Source organism: Chinchilla lanigera, unplaced genomic scaffold (genome assembly GCF_000276665.1).
Source record: "Chinchilla lanigera isolate Chin_1 unplaced genomic scaffold, ChiLan1.0 scaffold00007, whole genome shotgun sequence".
In the NCBI taxonomy this organism is placed as follows: domain Eukaryota; kingdom Metazoa; phylum Chordata; class Mammalia; order Rodentia; family Chinchillidae; genus Chinchilla; species Chinchilla lanigera.
In genome coordinates, this window is record NW_004955408.1 from 28,410,569 (window position 1) to 28,427,348 (window position 16,780).

General features: G+C 41.4%; 3 long non-coding RNA genes across 3 annotated transcripts in view; 1 reads left to right on the forward strand and 2 right to left on the reverse strand.

Annotated features, from left to right (window-relative positions):
* LOC106147518 overlaps positions 1 to 6,415 on the reverse strand; it is an 81,500-nt gene extending 75,085 nt beyond the window's left edge. Inside the window, exon 1 of the long non-coding RNA XR_001232442.1 lies at positions 6,359 to 6,415. This is a non-coding gene — a long non-coding RNA (uncharacterized LOC106147518). The remainder of the gene's footprint in view (positions 1 to 6,358) is intronic.
* On the forward strand, positions 4,594 to 12,798 carry LOC106147521. Its single transcript, XR_001232444.1, has 3 exons — positions 4,594 to 4,677; positions 11,282 to 11,410; positions 12,754 to 12,798. It is a non-coding gene; the product is annotated as an uncharacterized LOC106147521 (long non-coding RNA).
* The window catches only part of LOC106147519, a 27,680-nt gene continuing 22,227 nt past the window's right edge, over positions 11,328 to 16,780 (reverse strand). Inside the window, exons 2-3 of the long non-coding RNA XR_001232443.1 lie at positions 13,328 to 13,454; positions 11,328 to 11,408 (exon numbers count right to left, since the gene is read on the reverse strand). This is a non-coding gene — a long non-coding RNA (uncharacterized LOC106147519). The remainder of the gene's footprint in view (positions 11,409 to 13,327; positions 13,455 to 16,780) is intronic.

Below are 16,780 nucleotides of genomic sequence, written 5' to 3' on the forward strand. Positions count from 1 at the left end.
AGGAAACCCAGCAGCTCTCCTCACTCTCTGTTGTAGCAATTATGTTTCCCCTTACTGGCTTCCTCACTAGACTAGGAGCTCCTCCAAGCTGGAAATCATGTCCAATTCCCCTTTTCACTTTGGTGCCTATCAGATGCTGACCCCTGGGAGGTGTTCAGTAATCAGTGAATGAATGGATGAGTGAATGAGTGCCTGAGAGAAGAAATGCATGGCATAAAAAACAAACAGACTGGGATGAGGGAAAAGAGAAAAGAAAGAAGGGAAAAATCTGAATATATATATATATATATATATATATATATACATACATACATACACACGATAGCTAAGAAAATTGTACTACTAATTTATATTGTGTTATTGAAAGGAACAGTTAATGTTTAATTGTTTGATCAATCTTACATGCTTATATTTGTTTATCTGAGTAACCACTTTGAAAATACCAATATGTAATACAACAACCATTGTTAATTTCCTATCACCTTGTCTGAAATGCTGTATTGCTTTCACTGTTTTATTTATGTCCTTGTGTTTGTTAATATGTTCTGGTTCTTCTATCTATAAAACAAAATAAAAGAAAGAAAAAGCAGAACCCTCTATAGGGGCCAGTTTTGTTCCTATTTTCCAAGAAGATAAAGAGTATTGATGGTTAGCACTATGGAGACAAGAATAATGAAGAAGAAGAAGAAAATGAAGATGCCAGTTCCTCCCCTCTGGTCGATGTTCCACAAACCATGTTCACCCCCATGACCCTCACTGGCCCTGAGAGGCAGCTATTATTACCAGCTGGCCCATGGGAAGAGAAAGAAACCCAATGATATGGAGTGATTTGCTGAAGGACAAAGTGTGAGAGAGGAGGGGAAGGAGCCAGGAGTCCCCTCCAAACCATCCAACCCCAAGCGCCATGATGCAGCACCACTTTTCCAACTTGCCCAAGGTTGCAATGACCCATTAGGGAGAGGGGTTTATTTCCTGGATTCATTTTGCACAGATTCATAAGACCTCCAGGGCAGGAAGGGGAACAAATTGGATAGCAGACAAAGACCCTGCCTAGGTTCAGTTGCCTTGCCCTTCTCTTCCTTCCAGGCATCCTAGGGACCTGGCCTGGTAGCCCTGCACTTCTGCGTGGTTCCCTCTCTGCCTCTCCTCCGTGTTCCTTTACCCACACCAGCATCTGAGCCAGCCCTGCACAGGCACCTATCCTGAGTCATTTGCATTTGTCTCAAAAATTTTTTGGTATTAATGTCATTCTGCACTAATGAGTCCAGCCCACTTGGTCCCAGCTGGAGCCTCTGATGTCTGCTGATTAATTAGTATGGAACTCTGGGGGAAGGCAGAGGAAGGAGACGGGGAGGGGGAGATGGGGAGAGTAAAGAAGAGCAGTTTATGAAATTGACATAGGTTTCCTCTGCTCACCAGTGATTTGTTTCACCCTCTCCTCAAGCCTTCAGCTCGTCCTGGAGGAGACACTAGAAAGTCACTCCTTCCTTGGCCCCTTACCACCAGGAGACATGAGACATAGATACTGCCCCAAGGTGTAGAGGATGGGCTGGCTGGAGTAAAGCACAGGACAAAAATGGTAGGCCTGGATTCCGTTTCATCCCAGTTCCACCTGGTGCTGCCCAGGTCAAGTCACTGGCCTCCTCAAGCCTCACAGTCCCCATCTATAACATGGGGACAAATATTCCACCCTAACCCAAAACGTTGAAAGCTCTCAGGTTTGATAACTTGGTTTCCAATTCCAGCTTCCATTTAATATGGCTGTGAGGCCTTGGAAAATCCACCTAGCCTCATCAGCAAAATGTGAGTGTTCACAGCACCCGCCTCCTGGAGCTGCAGTGAGGACTACTAAGAGAATGAAAGAAAAGCTAGGCCTGGAACCTGGCAGGATCAGTAAATGGGGGTTCGTGTTTTCACGTCCAGAAGTACTCAACAGATTAAACAAACCATGACACTCAACTTACACAGGTACTTAAAAGGATACACAGTAGATGATATCATCCAGGAAATGCCTATCTGGAAATGCCTTCTTCACTGTCCCTATTCAAGGGGACATTGTCTCCATTTCACAGAAACGGTCACCAAGGGTGGGTGAAGGAGCTTGATCGGACTTCGGTGACAGAATAAGCACACAGCTGAGCTTGGAACTGAATGCAGGGAAGACCTGCTTCGGAATGCAGACTCTTTGCTCTTTGCCACAGTTCCTGCACATCCCATTTTAAAAATTGATTTGCTGAAGTCGTGAGCCTGCAGGCATCTCATCCTGGTTTCTGCCTGTGTGGTCGCGATACTTTCATGCTGTAGCTAATCATTGTTTAGGGCAGATCATAATCCTCATCCTGTGCACGTGCGCACGCACACACACACACACACACCAGGCTGACCTGGCTGATGTGCAGATCAAAGGAGAGAATGGCTGTGTGAGGGCTCTGGAAACAGGGCTAGGCTGGGTCCATGTGAGCAGGATTTAGCATGATGCCAGGGCCTGGGCAGCTTGGCTTAATATTAGTCATTTGTTCATTTATTCATTCATTCATTCATACGAAAGCAGTCATTGAGCCATATTCTAGGCTCAGAGGATATAGCAGGAAACAAGAGGGATGACATCCCTGCCTTCTTGGAGCTGGCATCCCTGGGGAGCAGACAGACAATAGACAAAGAAACAGATGCAAATGTTAAGTGAGACAAGATAAAAGCACCAGCCAGTGAGACTTTTGTCTGTGGCATTAGGAATGGCTTCTCTGGTAAGGTGATGTCGGAGGCTAAGAGTTAAACAAAATGAGATTAACCATGATGTCCAAGGGAAAGGTATTTTGGGAGAGAAAGCAGCCAGTTCAAAGTCCCCGCCTTAGTCCATTCAGGCTGCTGTAACAAAATGCCGCACAATGAGTAGTTTATTGTCTTAGCCAATTTTGTGTTATTATAACAGAATGCCACAGATTGGACTTATAAAGAAAAGAAAGTTAGCCAGGGATGGTGGCACATGACTGTAATCCCAGCACTCTGTGAGGCTGAGGCAGGAAGATGGTAAGTTCAAAGCCCAGCCTGGGTAATTTAGTAACTTAGCAAGATCTTGTCTCAAAATAAAGTCATAAAATTTTTTAAAGGGTTGGGACTTAGTGTAAAAGCCCTGGATTCAATCCCCTGTGTCGGAAGACATAGGAAGAGGAGAAGGCATGGGGAGAGGAAGAAAAAGAGAGGAAGGGGGAAAAAGGAGGAAGAAGAGAAGGAGGGAGGAGAAGAAAAAGGAGGAAGGAGAGGAGGGGGAGGAGGAAGAGAGAAGGAAGACAAAGAAGATAAAGAAGGGAAAAGAGAAAAGAAAAATATTTTTTTTCCAGTTGTGAAGCCAGTGAGTCCAAGGTTAGGCCCCACATGTGACCAGGGATTTCTGCCATGTCACCCCATAGAAGAAGGTGGGAAGGTAAGGCAACATGGGAGAGCCAGTGTAGGATGGGAGCAAGACGAATGGGGCTAAGTGCACCCCTCTATCAGGAGCTCCCTCCTGTATAATGGCATTACCCTACTCCACAGGCAGCAGCCTCACAACCGATCACCTCTTAAATCTCCTGCCTCCCAACATGGGTGCACCAGGGATTACATTTCCAATACCTGAGATTTGAGGGACACATTCAAACCATAGCACCTATGAAAAGAAATCTGTTGCTCACAGTTCTGAAAACTGAAAAGGCTAAGATGAAGGAATTAACTTCATGATTTGGTATCTGGTCAGGACCCGCTCTCTGGTTCGTGGATGGTGTTTTTTCACTGTGTTCCCACATAAAAAAGAGGGGCAAAGCAGCTATCGGTAGCTTCTTTTATAACGACAATAGTTCCGTTTGTGGGGTTCCACCCTCACTACCAAATCACCTCCCAAATGCCCCAAATCCTACTGCTGCCACCTTAAACACTAGACAAATAAGAGGCAAGGAGGGTAGAAACATTGAGACTGTAGCAAGCCCTGAGACTGGAGCAACCCATGTTGTTCAAGAAACATCAAGGAGACCACACAGCTGTAACCGAAGCACTCTGGGAGGCTGAAGCAAGAGGGTCAAAAATTCAAGCCCAATCTGGCAAATTGTGACTCAGTGAGACCCTGCCTCAAAAAGAAAACATTTCTTAAAAGGTCTGGGGATGTAGTTCCATGCAGAGGCCCTGGGTTCAATCACCAATACTACAAAAAGAAACAACAACAACAAAAAAAGGAAAGCCAGTGTGGCTGGGGAGAGTAAGGGAAGAGAGATGGGAAAGCGTGTGGTGGGTACTGCAGAGATGCAGAACCTTCTAGAATTAATACTGTCCAACTTGGAGCATCTGATTTATCACTTTCTCATTTGTGATTATCTACATTTCCTGTACCAAAAAAAAATGTCCCACTTCTGACAAAATAAAACCTGAACTCCATGCATAGCATTTAAGGCCTTTTGTAACTTTCCACCCTGGAGTCCACGCGCCCACACCACACACCCTCACTGCCCCTCCCCTCCAGCCCTTCCTCATACCCGTGTGCCTTTGTCCCTGCGGATCCTCTGCCTGGCTTCGCTCAGGCTGTCACCTAACAAACAGTTGGTGAGCACTCCTAGGTGGCAGGCTGTCTGGGAAGTGCTGGGACAATGATGAATGAAACCGCCTCCACCCCTGCCTACCTAGTATCTAGCAGAGAAGACTAACACCAACCAGGTAACGGGGGGAAAAATAAATGGTCATCCCTCCAACACTCCTGGGTTCTACAGTCACAGATTCAACCAGCTGAGGTTCAAAAGTATTTTTAAAAATTGTGCCTGTACTCGGGAGGCTGAGGCAGGAGGATCGTTGCAAGTTCGAGACCAGCCTGGGCTACAAAGTGAGCTCAAGCCCAGCCTGAACAGCATAGTGAGACCCTGTCTCAAAAAAGACCAAAAAAAAAAAAAATTGTGCCTGTACTGAACAGGCAGACTTTTGTCATTATTTCCTAAACAATATCATATAACAGATACTTACACAGCACTTACATGGTATTAGATATTGTAAGTCATCCAAAGATAATGTAAAATATGTACTGGCTGAAGAGACTGTAGCTTAATGATAGAATAATTGCCCAACATTTGCAAGATCCTGGGTTAGATCCCCAGCCTTGCAAAAATAAAAATAAAAAATAAAATAAAGAATGTGTATGAGAGGATTGTGTGGGTTGTATACAAATACTCCACCATTCTGTGGAAGGGATTTGCACATCCTCCGATTTTGTTATGGGCAGGGAGTCCTGGAACCAATCTCCTCTGGATACTGAAGGACAATCATAGTTACTGTGGGGACGATGTGGGGGTCATGACAATGCTTACTAGTAAGCTTCACCACTCTGAAGAAAGGGCATTGACGCCAAGACCTAATAATGAGCAGGAGTCGGCCTGGAAAGAGGTAGAGAATAGCTCACCCCTAGCAAACAGCACAGGGGAAGGTTGCAAAAGGAAACAGGAAAGAGACAGAGCTCATACAACCATACAGGCCACAGCACAATTCAGGACTTGATCCTGAGGCCCTTGCAAGGTTTGGCAGCAAGGCTAGCACCTCCTGACTTCTCTAGTGGCATACGCTCCTCTGTCCCAGCTTCCTCCCAGGCAGGCATCTGAGCCAGGCCAGGGAGGGCACTTAGCAAACAGGCAGCGCCTGCCTGGCTCAGCACTAGGTAAACAGGACTCTGCCCTGCACCTGCAGGCCGCAGCTGCTCAGGGATAAATATTTGCTATAGACCCGTCTTGCTTAATGAGTGTTTGGGCGTCTGGCAGGGAGGCCTTGCCCAAGGGAGCTGGCAGGAAGGGGGCCGATCCAGGGGGACCCCCGAGGCCCTCCCTCAGTGCTTCGGTGAGGTCTCAGGGAGCCTGATGCTGGGGAGCCAGGGGTGGAGCAAAAACCTGAGGAGAGCAGCCCACCCCAAGCCTGGACACAGAGCAGCACCTGCCAGTGTCCTCCACCCTTTCTTGTTCATTTTTCCTCCTCCTCTTCCTTCTAAAAACAATAAATACTTGCTAGGAATAAATTAGTTCTGTATCAGATCTTTGGAGATAGCTGGAGAATTGCACACATGCCCCCATCCCTTTTGAATTTTTTCACCTCATGCTTCATTATTATTAACATTCAAAAATAAACAAAATCTTAAAGTAATATATGTTCATAATTTAAAACTCAAATTATAAAGAAGATTAATTAGTTCAAACTAAAACTCCCCTGACTCCCTAGTCCTACTTCCCAACTTGACTTCATCTTTACTTTGGTAACATTTCAATTTTATTTCAACATAAATAGCATCAAATCACACATTCTGTTCTCCCCAAACAACGTAGTACACCCTGGACACCTTCCCACCCCCGCACTTCCCAGCTACCTCATTCTTCTTAGTAGCTGAAATTTATTCCATGCTTTGGGTGTACTGTGATTCAGAGAGACAGTTCCCTTTTAATGGGCATTTGTCTCCAAGTGTTTTGTTTGTTGTTGCTATTGTTATTGTTGCTGTTGTTGCTGCTATTGGGTTTTTTGGAAGGGCATTGCTATTACAAATAGTTCTCTACCAAGTAGCCTTTTACTTGTATCTTTGCATGTTTGTTGGAGTTTATTTGTAGAATAAATTCCAAGGAGGAGGGCAAATAGTTTGTGAATTTTTACATTTAATAGACATTGCCAAATTATCCTCCAATAAGTCTGAGGCACCACACCTCAGGTACCACACTTCCCTGGCCAGCCTCCTGCAAAAGTGCTGTTTCCCCACCACCAGCTAACTGTTAATTCCTTAACAAATGGAAGATGGTGTGTTTTATTTGCCCTATTAATAAACTTGGGTATCATTTAGGTGTATGTCATTTGTTTGCATTATTTCAGTGAACTACACCATCAAGATTTGGATTTAAAACTCAGTCACCAATTCTAACACCTTTTATAGCAGCACAACTTCTTACTTTTCAAAAAATTATATATGGGACCTAATATGGTACAGATAAAAGCTATATTTTATGAAATTTTATCTTGTTTAATCCAGTGTTAGTAAGAGCAGACTAAGTTCTACTGTAATAACAACTAAACCTGAACATCTCAGCAGCTTGACACACGGAGGTTGATTCCTTGCTCAAGTTACTGTTCAGTGTGGCTCAGGGAACACTTCTTGGCAGATCTCTTCCTTCTCCCCAACTACTGATCTAGAGACCCTCCCTCCTACCATTTCTGATTCTATAAGAATAAAGCTCTTGTCTCTGAAAGGGAAGGAAAGAGTGTCACCACTTTAGTCCACATTCCCGGGGCCTCCAGCATCCAGGCACATCCTGCAATTCAAATGCAATGAACAGTGAGAAATGAACTCTTCCTCTGCTGGGAAAGGAAAATGTCTGTGAGCCAAATTAAACCTTTCTTCCTTAAAATGTAGAAAGAGTGAAAGACAGACAGACAGACAGAAGAAAGAAAGGAAGATAGAAAGAAAGAAAGAAAGAAAGAAAGAAAGAAAGAAAGAAAGAAAGAGAGAGACACTAGTTTTGGTGCCTTTGCTATAAAATCCATAATACTGACTTCTTATAGATCATGTTAGCTTTCTGTTACTGTGACAAGAATACCTGAGATAATCAACTTATAAGAACAAAAGGTTTATTTTGATTGATGGTTCGGAAGCTTTAGTCCATGACCACCTAGCTCTATTGCTGTGGGTCTGTGGCAAAACAATACATCATGCCAGGAGCACGTGGCAGAGGAGGCCTGCTCACTTCATGGTGGCCAGCTGGCAAAGAGAAAAGAGGAGGAGGGGCCAAAGTCCCAGTATCCCCTTCAGGGGCATTCCCTCAGTGAGCTAACTTCCTCCCAGTAGGCCTCATCTACCTCCTAAAGGGTCCACTGCCTCCCAACGGTGCCATGGGCTAAGGACAGAACAGTACCACGGGCTAAGGACCAAAAATATTCAATATGTGGAATACTGTGGGATAGTCAAGATCCATTCATAACACAGGTCAATCGCTGACAATGCCGTGATGGATTAAAAACATTAAGAAATCAGTATGAATGGTAAATTAAGAAATTAGACATTATGGGTGAAGGTAGAATCATATTTCAGCTCCAGTGCCAAAAATTTAAAGCTCCAAAACTTTTAAATGCTTTAGTTTGCAAACATTAAGAAAATCACAGGTTGCCGAGGAGCAAGAATTGGAAATGCTAACAGCCTTTTAAAGTTTGTTTTGTTTGCAGTTTCAAGATTCTCTTTAATTACATGGCTATAACAAGAGAAACTTTCGTGTTGAACTTGCTGACAACCAAGTAAACAGCAGAAGAAGTTCTGTTGGCCATATCCAAAATGTTAAATGTTAGTATACAACATATCCAGCAACTCTTGTAATATTTTCTGTGTTAGTTAGCTCTCCATCACTGTAATGAAATACTTGAGATAATTAACTTATAAAGAGAAAAGGTTTATCTTATCTCACAATTTTGAGGAATTCCAATCCATAATCAATTGGCCCCTTTATTTTGGGCTTGTGGCAAGGCAGCATATCATAATGGCAGCACATGGTGGAGCAAAACTGCTCACATCACAATCCAGGAAGCAAAGAGAAACAGGAGGAAGAGCAATTGGGCTCCCATAAGCCCCTGCAATGGCACGCTCCTGTGACTTGAGACCTCCCACTAAGCCTCCTCCTGACAATCCACCTCCTTCCAAAATAGCGCCAGCCAAGGGAACAAAGCCTTTACACATAGGCCTTTGGGCAGTGTTCATGATCCAAACTACAATAACTTAGTACAATGTTGGAATAGTTAAAACCCATGTTTTAAATCGTGAATTTCATGTAAAAGTTTTGTGGAGCTCTGGGTTTTAGAAAGTACAGACTGAGGTGACCTTTGAGCTTCATAATCCATGCACTGAAGTAGAGCCATGCTGAGTGTTCTCAAGCTAGATGTTTCACCTCATTAGGCCTTGGTTTTCTCATCTATAATAGGGTTATTTAGCACTCATGGGACTCAAATAGAAAGAAAAAAACAGACCAAGGCTTGCCACTACGCATGCAGACATCTGTGAATCAATTGATGGCCTATAATTTAATAACCTATAAAGGGCATTAGCTTGAAACATATGAAACAGGTGTTTTATAGATCAAAGTGTATATGAAACTGTTGTTTTATAGGTCAACATGGCCAGTTATAGCCAAATATTATACTATACATAGCACAAACTAATATATGAAAACTGAGAAACTGTAGCCATTTTCCAGTCCTAGACATGTTTTAGTTTAATATCATAAATCATAACATTTCACAAAGAAAATAGATTTCTAGTCTCTCTTTAGAAAAAAATTTCATGAAGACAACATAGGAGAAAATCTTTGTGATCATACGTTATGCAAATTATAACACTAAAAGAAAAAGTTGATAAATCGGACTTCATCAAAATTAAGAGTTTCTGCTTATCAAAAGACATTGTCTAGAGAATGAAAACAGAAGCCACAGTCTTGGGAGAAAATATTTGCAAATCATAAACAATAGCTGACTTTTTTATAAACATCATATTCATGAAAGGAGGGGAGGAAAAGGAGGAAGAGAAGGGAAAGGGGATGAAAAAAGGAATGAAGATATGTTAGGTGCAAGTACCAATTCCCCACAAGGAATGTAAACTTTATGTACTATACACACATACTAATAAAAGGTATTTTTTTAAATAAAGCAAAACAAAAAAATAAAAAGTTGGTCTTTTCAAGGCAAAAACATATTCAGAATATTCATATATAACAACCTCAAAGTCAAAAAAGATCACAGATAATATGATTTCACTTATATGAAATGTATAGTCTATGCCAATCCATATACAGTGAGAAAGTAAGTATATAGTTTCTTGGGGCTGGGACTAGAAAAAAAAGATCGGGGGAATTAGGAGGTGATAGCAAAAAAGAATGAGGTTTCTTTTTGAGATGATGAAAATGTTTTAAGATGGGCTGTGGCCATGATTGCATGATTCTGTGGATATACTAAGAACCACTGAATTGTATAATGTAAGTGAATAACTTTATGGTATGCAAATTACATCTCAATAAAATTGTTACCAAAAAGAACACTTTAAATGCAATAAGAAAAAGAAAAAAATGTAATAAGCAAAAAATTCAACTAGCTGCTTCACCAGAGAAGATATACAGATGGTTAATAAGCACATGAAAAGATGCTCAACATAATTAGGCTTTAGGAAATGCAAATTAAAACCACAATCCAAGCACATGACACAGCTATTAGAATGGTCTCTTCAAAATCTACTGACAAAACAAAAGGCTGACAAAGACCCACAGTAATTAGAACTCACACACATTGCTGGTGGAAATGTAGCACAGTACAGACAAACTCTTTGGAAAACAATTTGGCAGTTCCTTATAAAGTCAAGCATACACTTACAGGACCCAGATATTCCTCTACCTGTATTTCCCAAAGTAAAATGAAAACCCATATTCAAACAAAAACATGCACACAATTTTTTATAGTGGTTGTATTTGTAATCACTAAAAACTAGAAAGCAGCCCTAATGTCCTTCACCTGGGGAATGGATAAACAGACTGTTACACATCCACTTAACAGAATAAGGCTCAGAAGTAAAAAGAAATGAATGACTGATACAGGTGGATATAACTTCCATGCATTATGCAAAGTAAAAACAGCCAGATTTAGTCAAAAGACTACATTGCATTTACTTGACCTTCTTGCAAAAACCAAACTATACAGACAGAAAACTATACAGACAGAAAACAAATCAGTAGTTCCCAGTGGCTGGGAAGGAGGGAAATGGTGATTCTGGAGGGCGTGGAGAAATTTAGAGGGTAACAGAACTATTTGATATTTTCATTGTCATAGTAACTATAAAACTATATATTTTTGTTGAATCTTGTCAAACTATACACTAAAAAGAGTAATTTTTACTAAATGTAAATTATATTTCATATTTTAAAATAAGAAGATCGATTAACATGAAGCATATACTCCTTCAAAGTCAGAATCAGGTACTCCCCTTAGAGTGGAACATTTATTGTTAACCTCAGTTCCTGCTGAGCCAGCTAGATTTGTTTACCTTCCCAGACGTGGAGGTACTTACAAGTTACCTCTGTTTATCCCACACTGTGGTGTATGAAATAGCAATGTATATCTAACAGTTAAAATGTGGTAATTTCCTGCAAGAATGCTCTTTGCAATTAGTGCTTCCCAGAATATCCTCTCATCTCTGGAAAACTCCTACTCATTCTTCAGGACCCAATGTGAATGTCCTCTTTGTTGAAGCCTAATCAAACCTCCCCTCTCTCTTTGGCAGGGCCAGCTACGTCCGTCTCTGTGCTCCAATAGCCATTGGGTAGTCTCATCTCGTGGCATTCATCAGACTGTAGTGGATCAATGACGTCCTTCTTGTCCTCCCTCCCCAGACAGTACACAGTGGTTACCTGTGAGTATACACAAAATGAGCTGGTCTCATTGCTAAAGCTATATTTTTAGAAAGACTCAAGAAGACCGATAAGGGAAGAGCAAGTAAAATTATTTTCTGAGAATCAGAAAATAATTAGGAGCCAGACAGGCAAATTAAGTGCCAATTTAAGGATTCCCAACTTTCTCCCGTGGGCCACAGGAGGTTCTCCACCTTCCCCTGCACCTCCAGTCATTTCTCCCTTTGCCTTTGGTGGGCTCTTGCTCCTGAAAACCATGTGACTCCCTGCTTCCTTCAGCTTTCTGGTTAAATGGCCATCTGTGAAGCTCCTCAGACCACCTGACATAAAATAATAGCCCAGCCTTACCCTGTGACACAGGTCCCTCTTACTGCACTTCAATTTTCTCCACAGCATTTATCAAAATTTAAAATATTCTTATTTAAAAATCTTGAAATGCTCTGTATCTACCTGTTTATTATCATATCCTCTCACAGGATATAAGACTAATGACAGCAGGGTGCCAGTTTAATTTGTTGTTGAGTCCTCAGCACAAAGACAACGGCTGAATCAGAGGCAGGCACAATGTAAAATAGTTGTTGAATAAATGAACAGGTGAGAAAATGAGATCTCACAGCTAGTTAGTTGCAGAGCCGGATGCTAGTTAGTGGTGGACCCAGATTTCCCATGAGTTTATAAAGAACATTTTCTTAATCACGATCCAGTAGAGGGAATCTTTGGAGTTAGAAAGCCCTCAGCTTTAAATTAGTGGTTGTTATGGCTTGTATCTAAATGTCCTCCCAAAGCCTCAGAGGTGAGTTCTTGGAGGTTGCTGGATCTAGGGCATGTGTGTGAAGGGTGTTCGAATATGGATTAAGTGTATGATAACTACATTAGTCCACCGGTTGTTTTAGCATGTTCTGGAGGTGAACAATGGGAAAGCCTACCCTGTGGGTATGGGTGGCACCACCGAAAAGGCTTGTAGCCTGCATGAGACAAAAGGGAAAGGGAGGTTTTTGCAGCAGCTGCTGCTACTGCCTCTGCTGCTGCCTCTGCTGCTGCTGCTTCACTGCAGGATACCACCTGTCTGCCTTGCCATGGACTGTTCTCTCCTTTGCAATGCCCCTCTGCTATGCCACCCTGCCTTGGAGCCAGTTGACTATGGACTGAAACCTCTACAAACCATGACATAAAATAAACCTTTCCTCCTTTAACTTTGAGTGTTCCATATTTTGTATCAGCAATGAGAGAAGCAAGACAGTGGTGCTTTGCCATTCTGAAAACATTGATCCCTTTGAGAATCTGTTGAGAGTTTTAGGCTCTTTGCCATGAGAAATGGACTAAAGCAAAAACAAATGTTCTGCAGGTAACTTCAAGGAGCTCAAAACACTCCTCGGAACTTTTCCTGAGCTTCCTGGATGCATATCTCTGGGTGGGTCTTTCCATCTCTCTGGGCCTCAGTTCCTGCTCTCAAGTGAGGATGATGAGCCTGGCTTCACAGGGATGAGTGGAAGATCAGACGAGGTTAGTGTGCACATCAGCTAAACAGAGATCCTCAACGCCCCTTTCCCCTTCCCTACCTGAGCCACTGTGTGGCAAGGTGGGAAAGAGATTCCAGGCACACGAGTCCCAGGCTAGCCCCTTCTTTGGTCCAGTTTGCAGGACTCTCCAACTCCCATGCTGTAGGAGCCTTAGAGGCCCTACCAGGAAAATGGGATTACTGCTCATTTAAAGGGATGAATCAAATGAGATAGTAAAAGCCCTCGGGAAACATTAAAGCCCTAAAAAACATTTCCCAGGACATCCCCTCTGTGTGCCACAAATTGCTTTACTGTTTCAATTTCAGCTACAAAAGGCTTTCTGCAAGTCCAGGCCTAAGGAGTTCAAGGATAATGTGGGTCAAATCCCATTATGCCAAATCCTGTTATAGCACTGCTTACCGCGCAGAAGGCTTCTCTCAACACTGAACTGCAGCTCCCAGGGGAGTCCCGGCTGGCTGCCTTTGTCTCCTGCCAGCCTGGCCCACAGCCTGGTACTGTGGGAACTCCAGGCCCACACTCCTTTCACCTGCAGTCAAGAACCACATTGTTTCATTCACACGGTTTCTGTTTTAATTAAATGCCCACAGTTACAAGTCAAGAGAATTCATAAAACAAATTTTGGGCTTCCTTTAGAAAATTAGAAGATCTGTACTCAGAGCTCAAGTTTCCACATATGGCAATAGCTAGAACTGCAGCCACCCCTAGTCTCTTTCCATGGCGACTGACCTGTGACCTCCTACCCCACGGCCCCCACAATTCCTACACTTATGCTGCATTCGTGTCCATGTCTAGTATGGAATCAAAAGGCCTGGGAGTCAGGTCCCCTCTATTACATTCTTCAAAGCTGTAAAAATCCCCTCACAGCCACCATCTTCTTAACTCATGAGAAACTTGTGATTCAGGTTTTACTACCCCCATATGTTAGATTTTTAAAATAAGGCAAAGTAACTCATCCAAGACCACAAAGCTAATAATAGGCTTGAGATTTGATCATAAAATTCCTGTTAACTAGATATGTTAAAACTTCTAGCAAATAGTTTTCCCTTGTTTATAGTGGTACTCACTGTAACTGTACTCTGGTACAAAGACTTTGGCTCAAACAGATCTGTTTTCACATCTGCACTCTGCAGTGTACTGATTGTGAGCCTTTCGTTTATTTTCAAGTCTAAAATGAAACCTAAAATTCCTTCTTCACCATATTATTCACTAATCCTTTGTAGAGCTTAGTAAATGAGAATGAAAAAATGCTACCAAAAGGAACAGCCATCCTGCAGAGTTCATAGGAGCAAAAATCAACATGTGGTTTATGTTTGGTTTTCCTTCTACTGAAAAATAAGAAAGAAATCTTTAAAAAATATATGAAACAATGGCTTTCAAGACACTAGACAACAGGCAACAAAGGACGATGATCTCTGAGAGATTGGAAATAAACAAGATGAGTGAATCCTATGATTGCCCCAGCAATACAGAGAGAGATTCCAGGCCACAGCCCAGGGGAAGGTGACTAAGGCAGATCCCAAGAGACACAACTGACACTCCAAGAAGATGAAGATAGCTAGAATTCCTAGTTTAGATACCACAGAGGAGAGAGCTGTGCTGAGAAAGCCCTAGAAATCTGCAGCACATCCCCCTCCAGCAAACAGCAGAGCTCTGATCAGCTCCTATACACAAGGAAAATGACTGAGGCTGTGGAAAGAACTAGCTGAAAAGACTATAGTGCGCCTGTAATCTCAGCACTTGGGAGGCTGAGGCAGGAGGATTGTTGCAAGTTTGAGGCCAGCCTGGGCTTCAAAGTGAGCTCAAGGCCAGCCTGAACTGCATAGCGAGACCCTGTCTCAAAATGACCGAAAAAAAAGACTATAGGGCACTCACAGATTTGGGAGTCCTATTGCCACTAGCCAGAAAACCCTCAAAACTCATGGAGCATTGGGTGGAACACTCACAACGGTCTTGCTTTAGTCAGATGGAGTAATTAGTCCTAGATTAAGCACTGCTCTAAGCCTTCTTAACAAATCATAAAAGCAAGACCCCCAAAACAGAACTATTTCCAAATAACTTGATTGCCTTCCAGAGCAAAGATTAAGAAGATTAATAAGAATACAAAAATATCTAACACTTCAAGCAAAATTCACAACATCTGGCACCCAATCAAAGATTATTAGACATGCAAAGCAGGAGTAAAAATAAAAACCATAATGAGAGGAATAAGCAACAAATCAAAACTGAGAATGTTAACCCAGATGTTAGAATTAGCAAAGGACATTACAACAGTAATGATAACTATGCACCATAAATCCAAAATATGCACTAGAGAGCTAGAAGATATAAAAAAACACCCAAATCAAACTTCTAAAGATGAAAACTGTAATGTTTGAGGTTTTTGAACAAAAAGATATGTCGATTAGTAATTTATGAGTCAAGGTCAAGCACTGAGCAAGTTTTTAGTCACCGAAGAACAAGGGGAAGAGGTAGAAAAAAATTTTGAAAAAATAGTGACCAAATATTTTCCAAAGTTATTTCAATAACATATTATAACCAAATTTATCAAAATTAGCTAACAAGAAAACATCTTAAAGCCAGCTATAGAAAAAAGGAATGGAATATAGAATGGAATAAAAATTATGGTGGTACAAATTTCTTGTCAGAAATAATATAGTCAAGGAGACAATGGAACAACATCATTAAACTACCAAAAGAAAAAAAAAAAGTCAATGTAGAAATCTATCACATGGTGAGAATATTTTTCAGAAATGAAGGTGAAGTAAAGATGTACAAACACTGCAGAAATAATCACCAGCAGACCCATGTTTTAAGACATGTTAAAAGAAGTCCCTTGGAGAGAGGAAAATAATACTAAGTGGAAATCACAAACTACATAAAGGAATAAAAAGCACCAAACATGGTAACCATGTTAGTAAATATATAAGATTTTTTTTCTTATTTTTTTAATTCTTTAAAAAATAAGAGTGTTGCCGGACATGGTGGCACATGCCTGTAATCCCAGTGCTCAGGAGGCTGAGACAGGAGGATCATTGCGAGTTCAAGACCACCCTGGGCTACAAAGTGAGCTCAAGGCCAGTCTGAACTGCATAGGAAGACCCTGTCTCAAAAAGACAAAGAAAAAAAAGTGTTTGTACAAAAATGCTAATAATATATTGTGAGTTTTAAACCATGAGCAAAAGATATATGACAATGATACTGTAAGAACGGTAAGCATAGAACTACATTTTGTACACAGTCAGGTATAATAGTGCACTTACATTTTTACATATCAGAATTTTTTAATTTTAAATATCATTTAAAATGTAAAATGAGAGGAAATCTGACAAAAGACATAAAAGATCACTAAAAGCTATGAAACATTCCTGAAGGAAACTCTAAAAGACACAAAGAAATAGAATATAACAGGTATACCTGTTAGGGGTCAGAATACTCAATATTATTAACATATCAATTCTCCACAGTTTGATCCCAAATTCAGCGTAACTCCAACCAAAACATCAGGAAGCTTTTTTGTATAAATTGGTAAACTCATTCTAAAAGTCACAGGAAATACAAAGAAGCTAGAATTGCCATACACACACACAATGATACACAAATTAGAATGTTTTAAATTTAAAAGACTGAGCATAACAATATACATGAGGATATAAGGAAATGGAAATTCTCATGGTGGTAGAATTAAATACTCTATATACTTTCCATGACTAGGTGTTTACCCAAGAGAGAAGGAAATGTATATCCACAGAAAGACTTGTACAGAGGGCTAAGGATGTAGCTCAATGGTATAGAACATGTTTGGAAGGGAAGAAAAGGGAAGGAAAGGGAAGGAAAGGGAAGGAAAGGGAAGGG